We start from the raw sequence: 20,408 nt of genomic DNA, 5'->3' as shown, positions 1-20,408 counted from the left end.
AGCAGAACTTTGCATACGTTCTAGCATTATGCCCTCCTGTCCGGAATTGTATTCACCGTTAAGTGATAAACCAGAACTTTTAAAGTCTGCAAAATTCAATACAAAATACTATTGTAAATGTTGACATAATATGCAATTAGTTAAGTTTTAGAGTTCGTTCTTTAATAAAGTTTTAATTTGGATTTATAAATGTTTTGTGTGTTTTTAATTATCTTGCATAAAAAAGCGATTGAAAAAATCACCTAAGTACCTATTAACCTCTCGACAAATTTTCGTTTACTGTGTTTTTGCTCCCCTATTTTCCAAGAGACGATTTTCTTTTATAAAAAAGGTGGCAATCGTATTTATTCCTCGAATGATTTTGCTGCAGAATGTCAATCAGTTGAAAAGTAAATCGTACGTTTGATAGATATAAATGGCTGATTGCTGGTCTATGTTCACTCCCAATGTCAACTTCTGCACAGTTACTCAGTTCGCCATGCGTAGATTGACATTAAAAAGAATGACACTTTTCCTAATACTTCGCCTTTTATTCAGACATTAAATAAAAATTCTTGAGCCAAATATTGTGAAGATGTCGAATCAATAAATTACGTAACAGTAGTAATACGTTTTCATTAATGTGGAACTAAAATATATGTTCTCGGTAATTGCTCAATGCTGCATATGGCAGAACAATAAAGCAAATAAAACTACCCACAACCCCCGCCTCCATCTTCAATTTATTAATAAAAAAAACAGGAATTCCACTCTTCACCTGGACGACTAGTTTTGCTTCTCACCACCGGGACAATATCTGGAACAAAAAAATATATTAATTTTAGTATGTATTTGAAACCAATCTCTAAGCTTGCAAAACAAACACTTGCTTCTGCGATTTTTAAAAGGTGATTATTTTATAAATAAAAAATATCTGTATAAAAATCTGCGTTTGACAGTCCTACGCCTAACTCACAACGTATCACAAAAATGGTAAGATTTTATTTTTTGTTTATTAATCCCAATCCTCTGATGCGTTTCGCCGTACTACGGCTCATCAGGCCATAGAGGCTTGGTAACCAAAGAACAAAACCCATGCAATATTTGGTTCCATCTGTACTCAAGTCTATGAGTTGGAACGTATTAATAGCGTCCCAAAAAAAAACAAAACATTACTATACCACATCATATCAGTTCCTAGATTCCGTTAAAGCGTCAGTTCAACAATGGAATTTTTAATAGTGACAAAAAATATTCGCGGTTTTAAATCATTAAGTGTTTCCATTAAAAAAAAATCAAATGTTTGTACCATAGTTCAAAAACCGACGACGCTAGAAATTTACTACGTCACTGGATTCTACAGAAAATGTCTTTAAAAATCCGTTTTAACTTCTTCAAAAAGTTTAAATTATATCTGAGATACCTCAAAAGTGATATTTTTCAATTTTTCCCTAACAAAAAAATGTTATGAGAATTCTGCTGTAGCCATGTGTAATTTCAAACAAAAGTAGCAAACTGTCGCAAAAAACACAACTTTATATCTATGAAAATAAGCGAGATAGTTGAGATTTTTTTATATTTAATTTTAAATAAGAAATTTTGTTAATTGTAATTTTTGTTTAGAATGCAGGATAAAAATTTTATGGTTTTGAAACAATTATTTTAAAAAAGAGTAATAAATCTCCCGAAATCAAATATAAGAATATATTACAAAATACTTTAACTTTAGTTACTTTCAAATTATAATACATCAAAACAACATGAACGATGGAATCATTACCACAGTATAGCAAGAGTACAATAAATACACTCGGGTCGACATTTTTTTTTAAGTCTGGTTTTTATTCCCTCGTTTTTAAAGAAGTATAATGAAAAATATCGTTCATAATTCGTCCAAAAATAGGTTTTCCGTGTTTGCATGTCTTCCGGTGTTCGGCTTTGCCTCACACCTGAATTAGTTATACGCGAACGGAAAAACCTTTATTTTTGTACTAATAAAATATACTATTACCGCACTACAGCGGAAAAGTGCTACTTCCGCTTTGAAAAATCGTACGGCAAAGTACACTTTTCCACACGATCGTAGGAAACATTATTTTAATCATCCAACTGAACATTGCCTTAACCCCTATAATAATTCAACAACAGCCGACCAAAAAGTGTAAAGTGTGCATTAAGCAAAGTAGTTTTTGAATATACTATTACCGCACCTTCACAAAAAAGGTGGTACCTACAAATAAGCGGAACAACCAACAAACATTTTCAAAAACTAATTCCGACTTTGTTTAAAAAAATTATTACACAGGGTGTTACGAATTCGATGCATTAGCATTGCTATCTCAGAAACTATAGTTGATAGAGAGAGATGGAGGCAAAGATGCGCATTTTATTGCTAAATAATTATGGTGCAAAGACATACTTTAAAACAACTAATTATTACTAAAAGACCTTAAAAAACCTATTATACAGGCTGCTTAATTTGGATAAACAAATCTGAATTTATTTTTCTTCAAAACCGCTGCAGATATTTTCATAAATCTTTGAAGGTAACTGTCAACAATACGAGTAAAGCACGTTTCGCAATAAAAAGAGAGATGCAAGTCATGACGTTGTATGTACCGCTATGCAATTATATGAAACGTAGAGTTGAGCAATTGCTAGCAATTTATTTTTCATTATTCTACTCCGAATACTATCTTTTTCTCGAATTAATAATAGAGAAAATGTAACTTTGCCGTGAAAACGCCGGAAATGCTTATTTTTAAGGCGCTGTAAAACTCAATACAAACAAATTTCAACAGCTACGCAACTTCAACAACGAAAGGTAAATTTGGTATTGTGATGGTGGCTTAAGGACATAGTGAGGTCGCTGGATGGAATCAGACCAATGTACTCAAACCTGAAGTAGCATTAGCTTTAAAACGATGCAGCTTCAAAAAACTAAAACTCACTTTAGTATTTCGTAAAAAATGAGATCGAACAAATGCTCCCCGTTCTGGACGGTAAAGCTAAGAAGCTTTTTTAAGAGAAATTCGGATCACCTGGGTGTCCAAATTTATCTTGAAAAGAATTTCGACCATAGGAAACAGCAGTTCAAAACTCTGACCCTTACAGCGTTTTGCCTTTAGACTATTTTTTAACTAGCCATTGTTTATCGATCTTTTACGTTATGTCTGTATTATATTGTCACGATAGAAATAAATGAAATTTATTTCACTTGAACGGAAACATAAAAAATGTGGAATGCGGTTAAAATGCACCTGCACTTATGATGCAATAGCTAAACTATGCACCGGAGTATAACCTACCGTGGAACCAGTGTTTGGCATGAAGTTATATCCTAGAGAGGGGATAATTTCAGTCAGTCCTGCTTTGCCTAGCAGAAACTCGGAAAATGGCGCTACAAGTGACAAGCCTCTCTCCAAGATTCTATCTTCATTAGAAGTGTAAGTACTATTGTACTTTATTTTTGTGTATTGATCTTACACCTATTTAATTATGATTTTATTGGAAGTTAGTAACGTTTTTATAAGATTAGTAAACCGCTTATTTTATTAGTTAGTAAGTTATGAGTTGTTTAGGTTAAGGAACTTATTTAATAAAATTTAATGGTGTGTAACTATGTGTTTTATTTCACACTGAAACGAGATCCCAGGCAGTAAACTTGCATTCAATTCAACACGTCACGTTAGTCCTGGCAATATAATACCTTTAAACGTATTAAACATATTTCATTAAAAAATATATTTTTTACCTACTGAAAATTTTATAATTTGTCACTCGCAACGTTACGGAAATGGCCGCCTCACTTAATATACTAATTAAGCAAATCCTCTAGTTTAGACACCTTTTATTGTCCGTATGTCAAGGTGCTAGAAATTAAATGGCGATTATGTGGAAAAGTTAACAAAGGTCTAATAAAAAAATAATCTTAAAAAAAAATTGATTTATAGGGCAAATTTTTTGTATGTCAAAACGGCCCTTGCTTAGTAGTTGCCTGAAATAATCATGTAAGTAACCAGACAATAGTGTGGTTTAAACTTCAGATCATGCAAACATTACTTTACACTTCAACTCATTAAAGAGGAAAACGGTGTTCCATATCTATGCAATGTTATTGTCATGTTGTGTAAATTTGGTTGGCAATACAATCACCTCTGTTATGATATGCAACTAAAGTTATAATAATCAGACTATACCTCATTATTACTATTACTTTAAACATGTCTTTAGACAACAGTACATACATGGTGTTTTTTAACAATTGCAAAAAATCTTAATCATCGATTATACATCAAGAAATAATGCCAGTTTGCTATACAGGTAATTCAAATTCGACCCTCACCATTGGGAGAAAGTTTAAATTGGGACAAAGTTGCGTCATTTAAAGCTCAACCAAATGCAGTAGTAAACATTTTGATTTTCCGAGTACTTCCGAAGATATTTAAAAAAACTGAAAATTTCAATTTTTAATTTTATTTATTTCTAACCTTATTTGAAGAGATATTCCAAAACTAATAGCATCTTTTCATTGCCACTTTTTCCCAGCTATTCGATGATAGATTCATATTTGCCGGCCGACGTTTTTTGGCAGCCATCATCAACTTTCTTTTTTCTTATGGGGGCCATATTGGATTTTTAACCCACCAAATAGTACGTTTTATGCTGATTTTAGTGATGTATAATCAGTTATGATTTGCTCCATAAATAACAAAACAATTGAATAAAAACTAATTTTACCTTTGTTGGCTTTGAGGTTATGAGAGGTTTTATGAAGATTACTTGGTAGTACTTGTCACACGCAATTGGCCTGAACATACTTAGACACAATGAGGAAAAACGAGGCAATATTATTTTAAGCTTCAACACAAATTTGGTACTAAGTTAATAATATAAGTGCAAACAAACTGTAATCAGTAAGCCAACAGCACCACATAACTTTATTTAGTAAAAACTTAACCAAAACATAGCTTGATTTGATGTTTTTCAAAATCCCATATTAAATCATTTAAACTTGCAATTAACATTACAAAAAAAATCAATTTGGCAAAAAATGAAGTTCCTAAAATAATGATCTTTCTCTTGGAAACATAAATGACCGGTTTAAGTTAGAGATGCTACCAAATCTCTTCTGATTAACCTAAATTTTGCAGCAATCCTTGTATAATAATAACATTTTGTGCGCCGGTTTCTTTTCTAGATACATTTTTAACTTGACTTGCTCTAATAATCGTCCGAATTATCGTGTTTGACAAGTACTGTCAAATAATGACATTTCATAAAACGTCTCATTAACTCAAAGCCAACTAAAGTAGAATTAGTTTTTATTGAATTTTATTTTGTCATTTATGAAGCAAATCATAAGTCATTATACATCACTAAAATCAGAATAAAACGTACTATTTGGTGGGCTAAAAATCCAATATGGTGCCCATAAAAAAAAAGAAAATTGATGATGACTGCCAAAAAACGAAACGTCGTGTGGCAAATTGGAATCTATCATCGAATAGCTGGGGAAAATGACAAAGAAAAGATGCTTTTAGATTTGGGATATCTCTTCAAATAAGGCTAGAAATAAATAAAAACAAAAAATCAATTTTACAGATTTTTTCGGATATCTTCGGAAGCACTCGGAAAATCGAAATTTTTAAAACGGTATTTGGTTGAGCTTTAAATTGCGCAACTTTACCCAAATTTAAACTTTCTCGTATCTCTTATGGTTTCTGAGATCCCAATGGTGAGGGCCGAATTTGAATTACCCTGTATATATCATATTTCAAAAATGCTTTGTTAAAGAAATACAGGGTGTTTGGAAGAAAATTATTTATTTCTTCAGTATCGGTAACTGTTTTCAAGCAGATTTAATTTTTATTTTCAGAAAAAACATACCAATTTCTCTATCAATGTGCATTATGAAATTGAGATTTTTAAAATTGTAAATTTGTTATTTTCTCGAAAACTGTGACAGGTACAGAAAAAACTAAAGAAGCAAAAAAGTTTCTAAATTAACAGAAATATTTCATAAAAAAATCATTGTGGCACCATTAAAAAGTTTGTGGAAGGAGAAAGAAGGCCTTAAACCCCAAACAATAACACAGAACTAACACTCAAGTATTTCATTAATTTCATAACAAAGCATTTTTGAAATATGGTTTGTACAGTTACAAATTTGATGCAAAAACATTGCTATCTCAGGAACTATAGTTGATAGAGCTTTAGTTAAATGAAGGCAAAGTTGCGCATTTTAATGCTAAACAATTTGGTTAAAAAAAATTTTCATTACTTCCGGAGATATCCGACAAAAAGCGAAAGTCAAATTCCTATTTTATTTTTTTACTACTTTATTATTGATTATTTTGGAAAATCAATGGCACCTTCAGGAGGCACTTTTTTAGGCTCTTTAAGAAAATAGTTAGTTTTCAGCTCCGACGTTTCGATTTTTAGATACCATCATCAACTTAAATTTTTCAATACGGACCTGAACTTTTTATTTCGTTTTTTAGTAGCTACAGACCTCTTGAAACTAATGATGTGCCACACTTGTCAAAAAATTATATCTGCTGTACTTAAGAAAACCCCTTGTGTCTTGTAAGTAAATACCTGATACTCCTAAACCTGAAGTCAGATTTTTTTTAGAGATTATATAGCCACACATATCAATAACTTAAAACATTAACAAAAATATCAAACATCTAACATGCATCTAACCTAACCTCAAACTTGGAATTAATCATACAAAAATCGGGTTTATTTCACAGATATTGAAGAAACAATACTTTAAAGAAAATATTTGCCACAATAAGTCGATCAAATCTGCTATTATAAAGTCAAAAATTTAAATTTAAAAAAAGTCATTTTACATTACTTCTTATGGGAAAAAAATTCCCGCGCAAAATTTTAGCACAAACATGGCCCCCAAAGCCAAGTCATGTGTCGCCACTGTTTCTGTATAGAGTCAGTGTAATGTGTTCATTCATAAACGTTTCTACGAGAAATAGTAAAAATCGACAAAGAAAAATAATACACAAAACATGTGATTTAGACAAAGACGGATTTTAATGGTCTCCTAAGAAAAAGTTGGTCCCGCCCCTTCGTTCATTTTAAAGTTGAAGCTGATCGGACTGCCACCTTGAGTGCAGATAACTGCTTGCCACGTGATTGTCACATTGTAAATTGCGACTGGTACCACCTGTTATCTGTCATATACAAAATTGACATTTGAGAGTGCATTTGTCATATTTGTAAACGGTACCCGAGCTGCTTTCTTTCGACATGTGATTTCGGATCAAAACGCGTTATAATCACAACACACATAACCTCAAATTTTATTTTTATTTGTAAATACAGACAACAGAGTTTAGTTTATATTCATAAAATTCATCAATCATTCATCAATGGCTTCCACAAAAAACATTTTAGAGGTTCAGGATCCTGAAACCAACTCATTGATAACGTTTGAGTTAAATGAGGAGGATTATCATCGAGCTACTAATGGTAAGTTTATTCTTATGGATTTTGTATTTAGTATTAATATTTTACGGAAATTTTAGATATGCATTTTGTTCAAATGTTACTTAATAAATTCATGTTGTTGCTTTTTGGCAACATATAGCTAGTTATCATACTGGAACGCAGGGGACGGCAAATATTGAACTGATTGCATGGTGTGTCCGCCTGTCTACATACCTCCTAATTACATGCCGCGATCAAATCGCTGCAAGTGGAGTGCGTAGGAAGGACAAGCGACCATTTTGCTCACTAGGCACGCCTGATTCAATCCGTTTGTGTTATTCAATTTCAACACGTGGTATATTTGAACAGAGTTTTACTGAGTGATGTAAAAATTGTGGTTTGAGTTTTGAAAGGTATGTATTATGCATATATTATGTTGCGTGGCAAAAATTTAGTACACTTATTCCACATTTTAGGAAAAAACACTATACCGGGTGGTCAAAAGAAAATATCAAGAGCTACAAATTGGTATATTGAACCACCCTGTAACTGTCAAAATAACAGAGTTATGGGCGCTGACAAAGTGAAAACTATCATACTGAAACTTTACAGCAAACAACTCAGTTTTAACAGTCACTGACTCGGTTATTCGACATTTTAGGAAAAAATGCTATACAGGGTGGTCAAAAGAGAATATCAAGAGCTACACATTGGTATATTGAACCACCCTGTAACAGTCAAAATAACAGAGTTATGGGCGCTGACAGTCAAATTCAAACAACTGGGATTTAACAGTAAATTACTTGGTTATTTGACATTTGAAGAAAAAAACACTATACAGGGTGGTCAAAATGACCAGTAAGTAGATTTAACCGAAAATGTCTAATTTGCAAAACATGACCAATTTTTACAACTTTGACAGGTTGTGACTTACGAATCAAAATGTTTCTCTGTTTGACTCTTGGAAAAAGAATGCAATTTTCATGCCAACATTAAGATATTTGACAGGTGTCAGTCGTTTTGTTGGTTTAAATGCGATATTTTGTTTGCAGCCGAGCACTCCGAAGACTCCGAAGACTCCGATCAAACCCAGGATCCACAGTCAGCATAAACCCAGCGATTTAGATGGTGTCAGAAAATCGCTGTTTCAGTCATCCAGCAAATGTTCTTCCAAAGGTCGCAACGCCGATTCTTCCGCCCATCATTATAGATAGTTAGTAATTTTTCGACAAAAAAAAAATACTTATTCAGATGTTTTTTTTTACCCATTTGTCAAGAAGAAAGTTTTTCCATCAATACATACAAAAGAATGTAAAAGTTTCTTGACAATTGGTGGATGCGCGAAAAAAAAGACTTTTTAAAAAAAAAAAACACATAAAATTGCAAATATTTCTAATTGGAAAATTTGTGACGTCACTACAATCTAGTTTAATTTAAAACTAATAATCCACCAGGAGAGATCTGGTGTTGGCGTCAAAGTTCCTTCACCATATTATAATAACATATTTTGTGACACTCGTTGCTTTGACACTAAATTACTCCCTTACTTGACAAGTTACGTCAAAATGTCATAGAAAACAAGAAATAGAGCAGATTTCAGGCTTTCATAACGTTACCTTTGTTTTGTTACCAAACGGCAACACTATGCATTTTTTCTATTTCATGTTTTTTTCTAGAAGTTGCCGATCGGTAACATTATGCATTTATAATAAGTTTTCTAAAGATATTTCTGTTTTTTATCCTCTAGTATGAGCAAAAATAAGCTACTCACAGACCAGGACCTTGCGGCCTATTGGGAGAATTTTACCGGTCTGAGTGATGACGGATGCGATGTAAGCGATGCAGACAGTTTGGAGGACTGTTCTTTTATACCAGAAAGTGATTTTGATGATGAAAACCATGATCAAAGTGAGGTAACACTGGAAGTTGAAGAAGTCAACCAGCAGTCCGATGATGATGACGATTTGCCATTGTCGACTTTTTTGTCTTCCAAACAGAAAAAGGCACTAAAAAAAGACATTGACTGAAAATCAAAATCTTTGGAGTTGAATGAGGATCAGTTACGGTTTTATGGGGATACTGAGTTGTCTGCTGAAATAATGTCATTAGAAACTCCTTCTCAGTTTTTCTCATTCTTTTTCTCAGAAGAACTAATAGCTAAGACTTGTAAGGTAAAAAAAGATTGTCGGTTAAAAGTGGTTCGTGCAGGTCTGTTGGAATCGAGATTTCGTAGTAGTAGGCGAAATTATCTGGTGTTTAAGAAATTTAAACAATATTATAAATCACAATAGTATTTATATTAATTAAGACTGTATAAGATAAAATAGCTGGATAACACAGGGCATGTCGGCCAAATCTTCCAGGTAAATAATTATGTTGTTAGGTGAATAAGATGGGGAATTTACAACCTTTTACAGCTTTTGATTGCTCCAAGTTTAACATTGACGAGGAAAAGTTACTACTGGACACTGTAAACGGACTCCTGCGTATAAGAGTGTATTTGGTACAGCACGAAATTCCTGGATGGACAAGTGTGTCACCCTGACTAATGGACGATCACCCGTGGCACGTTTTTGAATTACCTCGCCACTAATAAGACTTAGTGTGTAAGTTGCGTTGACAGGCCTGTCTGATGTAAGTTTAGTTTTGTTTGTTTCTATTTAATTGTAAGTGTTGTGTGATTATAGTTTACAGGCTTTTGTATTATCGTGCAATGCGTTCTATGTAGATACTAGTATACATATACTGAATATTTATTTAAGATTTACGGGTTTAATTTAAAATCTGGCGTTGATGTCAGGAGTAACCCGTTACAGACTACTGAAGAAACCAACTTATATTCAGTGCAAACTAAGCCTGAAAGACCAACCGTTTTTACAGAGAACGGCATGAAGAATTACTTTGGCATAATTATTCATACATCTCTGGTACACATGCCCAACATCAGATCATTCTGGAGTGAAGAGTTGAGATTTGCACCTATTGCAGATGTGATGTCAGTGAACAAATTTGAAAAAATACGCCAGTTTATTCATTTCAACAACAATTCCACCTTCATTTCTCGTGACCAACCAGGACACGATAGGCTTTATAAGATTAGACCTCTCGTTGAATACTTGAACAAAAGATTTTCTTCGGTGGCTTTAGAACAATATCTTAGCATTGATGAACAAATGTGTTCAACGAAGGTTAGACATTATATTGTCACGAATGGAAAATCCGTTAATTGGAAAGATGGACTGATTAACTTAAAAAACATAAAAGTATTCGAGGATTGCGAAATAATAAGCGCACGAGGCAAGGTCGCATCACGATGCACCGAATGTGTCATGCACCGAGTGCACCGTATCGGTGATGAGTCACCACCACCTGCTTTGCAGAAATGTGAAAAACAAGCGACAATAACAAACTGCGTCAGCCGATCAATCGGGTATAAAATACGCCGATTTTAGCAGTATAGGATAAGTGTGAACCGATCAACGGTAGTGCGACCAGCTGACCCGAGAAGTCGAAATGTCGACTCTCCTCGGGAAAAGATCAAGTTAATTAGTCCGTTCTCCAAAGTTATTCAAACGCGAAGTGACCAAGCCATCGCCAGGAAAAGCTAAGTCCTTAGCTTATGACTATGTAAGTACAATTGTTAATTGTCAACTTTTTGTATGTTTACAACCGTATTGTGCATCCATTTGTGTATACTATATTTAATAGATTTAAGTGTTGTATGAGAAAAACTCAGCGTTTGATTTCATCCCTAAAACTGAGATCCCGGCGCGACGTTTAACGTCGTGAGTCAGTTTAATTGGTGAACCCAGAAGGGCTCATAAATTAAACGTGACATTTCGTGGAGGCGCCGGTCTGTTTTGGGATGGATAAAAAACAATAGTTGAGTTTTTTATTTATTTTTATTTTTTGGGGTATGATAAAGAATCAGGAAAATAATGTGTGGGCTATAAAAGAAATTTTAGGTATTATTTTCTTTTGGCTAGGGATAGTAACGTTGATTTATTTAGTGATTTTTTGGGGATTACCTGTGCTATTGAAGCGCTCATTTGATAAAATTTTGGTTTAATATGGGTGGTACATCTTCAAAAGAGGAGGAAATTATTATTTCCCAAGCGGGAAACAGTGGAGGTGTATCAAATAGTTCAGGAAAAGATAATTCATGGTCGGCAAAGGAAATTTTAATTATTATTTTTCTGTGCATGGGGGTATTAATGCTTGTGTATTTTAGCGTCAAAAAAATTATTAGTTTGATGAACAAGCAAATTCGCAAAGAAATTGCTAGGAATAATCAAATTGTTTAAAAAAAAAATCGTTTAAATTTTGACCGAAAACTTGAAAAATAATGCCAAACATTTCATATTAAATTTTACATGAGTGAACCAAGTGACAAATCACGAGTACGAACTCGCAGTAGAGCTCAAAGTATATCAGACAAAGAAAAATTTGTTTTGCAACAAGCACTAGCCCAAGGAAAAAACCCCGAAAAAGTCTTAAAAGAGTTGAAAGAGTTTAAACCCGCGCATCATAGCTCAACTGTCGGTTCCTCTGCTTCTGTGCAGGCATCGATATCTGCAGGGGCCCCAGAAGTTGACAGAACAACTTTTATTCACAGTTTAACAAGTAGTGAGGACGAGAACAGCCCTTTCGAAAAAACTGTCGTAAGTGCTCAAGTTGAAACCCCGCGAATTCAAACAACCAAAGCTTCGACTTCCCGAGTTCAGAAAGCTAAAGATTCTAAAGCAAGGTCACGATCCCCAGAACAGTTTTTTAAGCCAAGAGCTTCATTGAGTAGGACTCCGCCTAAACCGCGAGAATCAGAAGAGTTCTGGCAAGAAAGTCCCTTAGAAGTGGTAGTGCCAGAGCCTACCTCATCCCGCCCCACGGATTTATTACAAGGTTGTAATAATCCTTGCCCACCCCCTGTAATTCGAGAAAGAAACCGTGCCATACGTCCTAACAATACTCCAGTAATGGCTAACATGACTTTACAAGCAGCTTTGGCTGAGCCAAAAACTCCTGCCACCCCAAAGTTTACATGCCCATCTACATTTAACCCTTCTATTGACTCTCCCAGTATTTTTATAAATAAATACGAAAAAGCAGCGATTGTGAATAGCTGGTCAGAAAATCATAAAATATCTTATTTGGCTAATTTTGTGGAAGGTCCAGCCCATACGTGGTTTAGTAATTATATTAGTGAGCCAGAGAATCAGATGAAAACATGGCTGAATATTAAATCAGGTTTTTTGAAAGAGTTTTCAGGAGAACAGCCACTCCGAAAGTTAAAATTTAGATTAAACACCCGCAAACAGCAGGACGTCGAGGATATTAAAAAGTACTATTATGATCTATTGGCAATCGCAAACGAGATTGACCCAGAAATGACTTTTGACGCATTTAGGGATCATTTTGAAAATGGTTTACATCCGTCTTACTATGAGATGTATTATTTGCTTAGTTCTAGCAATAGAAATTTTAACGATTTAAAGCAATTGGTCATTAAAATAAGCGATATAAAAGAAAGGACACTAGTGAATCAAATGACACAAAGTACAGCTTTATTGTCAGTATCTGCGGCAGTAAACAGTAACAATGGTAATAACCCAACAAACCGACAAAGGACCTGGAATGACACCAGGCCACGGACATTTTTTAATAGAAATTTTTCAAATACGGTTCAAAATCAGACACGAAGTACCTATGTTCCAAGGGTGAATAATTTTAGACCAAATCAAAATAGTCCGAGGAACAACTCATTCAATAGGGGGCGACAATTTGTAAGAAACAATTCGCAACAACCCCGGAACCAGGATACTTTTAATGGGAACAGAAATCAGTTTTCTAATCAGAACTGGAGAAATAATAATAACAATAATTGTTTGCCTCGTACGAGAACGCACGACGGCCGGGTTATTTGCATTGATTGCCGTAGGCCCGGTCACGTGTCTTGTAATTTCAATAACAGGCCTTTCCAAAGGAATGCACCTCAAGGCCGAAGAAACCCAAACGACAGAGGACAGTTTCAAAATTAAGAAGCCCGAACGAAATTGTCCAATTATCATCTACGGGCACCACTAAGACATTAATAGTACATATCACGGTTAACGATAAAGATAACGTCCCTGTTATACTTGATACAGGAGCTTGTAAAAATGTAGTCGACATAGATTATATCAGTAACATGAGACGGTTACAAGACAATATACAACTGATAACCGCAGGAGGTTATCCAGTTCAACCTCTCGGCAATTCTGAGGTAATTATAAAAATTAAGGGCACAATTATTTCCGTTGAGGCACTAGTGGTGCAAAATTTATCAAAAGCCTTAATTTTGGGACATAACTTTTTGGCTAGTAAAAAATCATTGATTGACTATAATACCAATACTGTGACATTATACCATGAACTTGACCCATTGATTTTACATTTTGGCAACAATGTCAACAGCAACATAGGGAAAATAGAACAAATGGAAGATACTAATAAGGTATTTGCGAACGTCGAGATTGAGTCAACCGCGCGAAATTTGAAGGTTGCACTTGAAACCGACTACATGGTCGAGGTTGGTCGCGAGATAACGGTACGACTGAACTGTGCCTTATCTCCGCACGAGTTCACGAAGTACTGCTTTATCGAGAACAATAAATACCTACGACCAAGAGGGTTGATTTGTTCAAATATTTTTGTGAAAAATGGCAAATGGTACATCAAAATTAATAATATGAGGTTTGGAAAAATGTTCATATTGAAAAATTCCACAATTGGTTATTTAGAGAAAAATATAGAAATGAATATAGCAGAAATTCCAGTTCATTGTATTTATGAAACTGAGGATGATAAAGAGATGATTACCATGAATGACCATAACCTAAGCAATATAACGAACCCAGAATTGTGTAACAAATTGCAGACATTACTGTCAGAATATAGTGACGTTTTTTCTAAGACACCAAAATATATGGGAAAAACCGATGTCATTGAACATGAAATCGATGTAGGGAATGCTAAACCGATAAAACAGAAACCTTACAGAGTGGCACAAAAAGAAAGAGAGATAATAGATGAGCAGATAAGAGAAATGGAACAATACGACATAATAAGGCAAAGTAACTCGCCCTGGGCAAGTCCCGTCGTATTAGTAAAGAAAAAGTCTGGAGAGACACGATTTTGCGTGGATTATCGCAAGTTAAACAATGTGACAGTAAAAAATTCATGGTCAGGATCTAATATTGAGGATATTTTGACGTACTTAGGAAACGCCAAATATTTCTCATCGTTGGACATGTATTCAGGTTATCGGCAAGTCAAAGTAAAAGAAGAAAGTAAGCCACTTACTGCCTTTACAGCGCCAGGTCACGGATTATGGGAATTTAATGTGATGCCTTTTGGATTGTGCAATGCTCCGGCAAGAAAACAGTTAGGAGATGTAGTGTTTAGAGATTTAAAATGGAAAGAAGTTTTAATTTACATGGACGACATTATAATTTTTTCTAAAACGATAGATGAACATGTGGAAAAATTACGTAAAGTTTTCAATAGACTCCGAAGTGCAGGCTTAACACTAAAACCTAAAAAATGTGAATATTTAAAAGAAAAAATTAATATTCTTGGTTATACAATTTCGAAAGATGGAATTTTTCCAGATAAATCGAAATTAGTTTCAATCGAAAATTTTCCAAGGCCAAAAAATGTAAAGGGTGTACAAAGTTTTTTGGGACTTTGTAACTACTACCGGAAATTTATAGAAAATTTTGCAAAAATTGCACGTCCCTTACATGATCTAACAAAGAAACAAAATAAATTTGATTGGCAGGATATACATGACAAAGCATTTGAAACACTAAAACAAAAATTGATTAGTGAACCAGTTTTGGCACATTTTCAACCAAATAAAGGATGTGAATTGAGGGTAGATGCATGTAAAGATGGAATCGGAGCAATATTGTCACGTTTAATTTATGAGCCCTTCTGGGTTCACCAATTAAACTGACTCACGACGATAAACGTCGCGCCGGGATCTCAGTTTTAGGGATGGAATTAAACACTGAGTTTTCCTTGTATAACACTTAAATCTATTAAACACGGAATACACAAATGGATGCACAATACGGTTGTAAATAAAAGGTTGACAATTAACAATTGTACTTACATAAACATAGCTAAGGACTTAGCTTTTCCGGGCAATGGCTTGGTCACTTTGCGTTTAAACAATTTCGGAGAACTGACTAATTAACTTAATCTTTTCCCGAGGAGAGTCGACATTACGACTTCTCGGGTCAGCTGGTCACACTACCGTTGATCGGTTCACACTTATCCCACACTGCTAGAATCGGCGTATTTTATACCCGATTGATCGGCTGACGCAGTTTGTTATTGTCGCTTGTTTTTCACGTTTCTGCAAAGCAGGTGGTGGTGATTCATCACCGATACGGTGCACTCGGTGCATGACACATTCGGTTGCATCGTGATGCGACCTTGCCTCGTGCGCTTAACATTTCGCAATCCTCGATGTTTTTTAAGTTAATCAGTCCATCTTTTCAATCAATGGATTTTCCATTCGTGACATATGCCTCCGCCCCAGAAAAACTGGTCCCCAGTTTTATATGAATAACAATAAAAACTTTAAACAGTAGAAAAAAAAAAACATATCGTTAACATAAATTCAAAAATGTACATGCGTACATACCAAGGTATTATGATAAATGGTTAGTAGGTTTACATATATGAGTATTTCATGGTACTCAGTTAAGTTTACAATCATGTCCTAATAATAAGTTAGTACTTATTCTAACAAGAAACCTAATATTCGGTTCCGGCAATGGCAGAACAAAAAAAAAAAAAAAAAAAAATATCGCAACACTGAGAAAAGTTCAATAGAGGCTTAGTCCTATGAGCCACACTTCGCATTTCACATCACTGAACACCATTGTGATCACTGTTCCATAAATATTTGTGGTGTGGATCGATCAATGAATCGATGATTCGGCTTGCTTGGACCTTCGTATTAATGTACAGGCCCATCGGGAGTTCCAACAACAATAATGGCTCATCATAGTTTGCCTCTTTCTTACATAGCCCTCAGTGTTACATGAAATATAAGACAAAAGGTTAGTATGTGTTACTTAAGGCTTAATATACAATATTATGTCTGATAACAAAATTAATTTGAGCATCATTTGTAACCTTTATTTATTTGTTAGTATATACGATCCATTTTCCATTAAAAAATAAAAAATGGAACGTGTGAAATTCATTTCCGAATGCTGTAAAGCAAGGAATCCCGTGTATGCACCGCGTAATCACAATTAGTCATGTAAACAACGTCGACTTTTTATGTTAGTGGCTCGTTATCAACCAACAAGATTGTCGGAGCGTCGTCTCAGGAATACTCGCCTCTTCAGCGAAACATTTTTTATCACACCTATTAGTTCATGGCGCTAAAAAATAATTGGATTAATTTCATGACAATGTGACTAGATTATACTCGCTATTTGGGGATAATATGACACCATACATTCTAAAAAAATTCTTATTGTATATATATATTTTTTTTTTTTATATATCATCCACTTGTGTATATCACGTCTGCATATGCATATATATATAGCCATTAAAATACAAAACAATACATAATAAACAAACAATAATAGGGTAACATAGATTAAATTGCAGATCTCATAGCTGCTGATACGTATATGGCCCCGTGTTGTCGAATGGTTCTAATTGCGCGATAAACGGCTGTGTTACCGCGTGTCTAAAAACTTCTTCAGTCTGTTGCTGATTAATGGACCTCCCTTCTGGCACCTGCGCCAGGTTTTCCGGATTCGGGCCTAGTGCCGGATTGCGGTCGACCTGACTTGCGTGCGATTCAGGAGATCCAAATGCACCCCCAAAAGATGTGCCAGCAGAATTGACTTCTGATATTTTATCCCTTTCCTGCGTTTGGGGCACTACTGGTACCCGAAACTGATATGTCATATCATGCGCTACATAAGCATGTGGATATGGCGGATGACCTGGTTGATTCAAAAATTGAGTTCTTCCGTACACACATGTAGCACAAGGACATCCTTGCAAAAATACATTTTCCCATGCTCGCCAAAAATCCTCAGGTCGATATTGAGGCTGTTGGGGTGATATGCAAATTGCACAATCACATATCGAAAACGGAGTGCCCCCTTGACGTATTTTCTCGCTAAGTAGCAGTATGGTATACTCCGTGTGAATGATCTGAGTCCACAGGCCAAGTAGAGATTTTGTAACCCCCAATAATTGTATTGGTACCACTTGATCAAACTCTCCTTGCAGTTCCCACAAGTGGTACAGTGCCAACTTGTATAAATACAGTTTGGTGTTTATTTCGGTAACACACCTAATGTAAAACAAGAAATTCACGATCCATTCCATTTTTGGCACTTCCGCGAAACTTATAGGTTGACTTTACCTAAGTGTTACTTCACGACCGATTTCTAAAATGACACTGTAAATTGTTGACCCATTCGGGTTTATTTAAACTAATCCAGTAATTAGTCATTATTCATAACTGCGCGTAGCGATGAATCAAATTTGTCTTATCGCTCGCGAATTAGTTGCTTTCTTTACCAAATGCATAAACAACTAAATGGTCAAGGTGATTATTACACCGACAACATCATTACTTATCTTCATTTGTTTGTAGGTACCTACATTACAATAACAATATTACATGTAACCATTTTTTATCTCATAGGGAAAATTAAAGTGATATCTGTTCTTGAATTTTAAAAATTTGCGCAATAAAAATTCAGACGCAGATAACAGAATAAAATCCTTGGGCCCTGTAAAAATAGGTACATAGCTCAATATGTGGAGCCGTACATTATAATTGTTACTTTGTTTCAACATTATGCTTAATTGCATTTTTGCATTTTATGCATTAATCGGTCTGCACTGAACAATGTCTGGTCTCATTAAGATATTATTCCGAACTAGCCAAATCAGCGAATCCCATGGGTTTAAGCATGGTGCACCATTTGGTTCGTTGGGAAAACATTTCTCTGATAACCTTAACATTTGACAAGTTCATCGTCTGGAAGTATTTTGCTAATTTCAGCATCCTGTCTTTTCGGTAGAGAGGGATCTGAATTGTATTTATACGGTTTTCTTATCACATTCTCCACAGTTCGTCCTCTGACCACCACGGGACTTTACAGTGTATCTTTTTGTAGTGTCGTGTTTTTTGAAAGTAAGTATAAGTGGTTTCTTTCCTCTTTTTTTTTTATTCATCATCTCGATATATTTTTCCTTCCAAAGAAAAATTCTTTTTGTTTCGCTATCCAATGTTAACAATATCTTCCCTTTCAGATGGAACCTGGAAGTGACGTTCCCCCTGAAAAGGTCCGGGGCCGGGGCCGCGGTGCTGCCCTGATGGCCCTCCTAGCTGCCCAGCGGGCCAAACGCACCGTGGGTGTGGCCAGCCTCAAGCTGGGGGCTGCAACCGATGCTGGTCCCTCTACGGCCAGCGAGGCGGAGGCTCCCCCTCCAGTGGCAGGGGAGGTGGAGGCTCCTCCTGAAGTTCCTGCATCCCCAGAAGACCAGGAGGAAGGCGTCAACGACGCCTCAACAGCGGTGGCGCCGCGTTTGGCTGTCGAAGCCATTGGCAGCCACGCAAAAACTGTCAATTTTTATTTTTTTTAAAAAAAATAAATTATTAACCGAAATGCTTGTATTATTTTCGTTGCGGAGTTCCTTCTGGTGTCCATGGGTCATGGTAATGTAAAATTCTGCTTACATGGACCACTTCAGTTTTAGATTTTGGCGAAATGCCCTTTCGTATCTCATAGTCCACATCAGACATTTTCCGATTTATGTAATAAGGACCAAACCATCTAAGCAGTAATTTTTCACTTTTTCCTACTTTCCTAATAGGGGTGAAAACTTTTACTTGGTCCCCCACTTCAAATTCAACATGGCGGTGTTTACAATCATAACGTAATTTATCTATGTCTTGACGCCGTTTTATATTTTCAACTGCCAAATTTCTGACTGCTAAACCAATGTCTCTAATTTGGTCGCTATTACTACTTTCTAAGGGTGGCAACAAGTTTGCTTCCGTTGGTAAAATAGGTTCACGACCGTACACCAGCATGAATGGTGAGAATTTAGTACTATCTTGTTTTGCAGAATTGTACGCAAAAGTCACATGTGGAAGATATTCATCCCAATTTGATTGATCAGTATTAGTATACATAGATAACATATTGGCTAAAGTTTTATTAAATCTTTCTGTTAAGCCATTAGTTGCGGGATGATATGCAGTAGTAAACTGACTTGTTGTCCCCATCTTTTTTAGCAATTCCGTAACCAATTCTGATTGAAAAACTTTCCCTCTATCGCTTAACAATTCCTTGGGTGCACCGTGTTTTGTAATAATTCTTTCCAGTATAAATTTTGCTACAGGTCCGGCTTTGCCGCTCGGTAATGCGTCAGTCTCCGCCCACCTTGTGGCGTAATCTGTCGCTACCACTATCATGGTTTTTCCGCTGCTACTTCTGCGAAACGGGCCTAACAAATCTATCCCAACTTTTTCAAATGGGGTGCCAACTGGAATAGGATGTAACAGACCAATAGGCTTTTGATTTTGTTGGCCTTTCCTGGCCTGACAATCCGGACATCCTTTTACAAAACGTTCCACGTCCTTTTGCAACCCTTGCCAATAGTATCTTTGTTTTACCTTCGCTAGGGTTTTTGACAATCCCAAATGGCCACTCAGCGGTTCTGAGTGGTGGGAGTACAAAATTTCCCCTATTAATTGTTGCGGTATCACTAAAAGTTTAGTCCGGCCCACTTGGCGTATGGTATATAAACGTTTCTAGAAGGAGTCTTGCCAGTCCCTGTCAAACCAAATTATCAGTGCTCTTGGTTGGCTACGAATAATAATCCTACTAGATATATCTTGGTTAAGGAACATTTCGTATCATTTGACCATTACAGCA

Source organism: Ips typographus, linkage group LG9 (assembly GCF_016097725.1).
Source record: "Ips typographus isolate SLU linkage group LG9, UJ_Ityp_2.0, whole genome shotgun sequence".
NCBI lineage: Eukaryota > Metazoa > Arthropoda > Insecta > Coleoptera > Curculionidae > Ips > Ips typographus.
The sequence above is the reverse complement of the archived record's forward strand: the minus strand, read 5'-3'. Positions refer to the sequence as shown.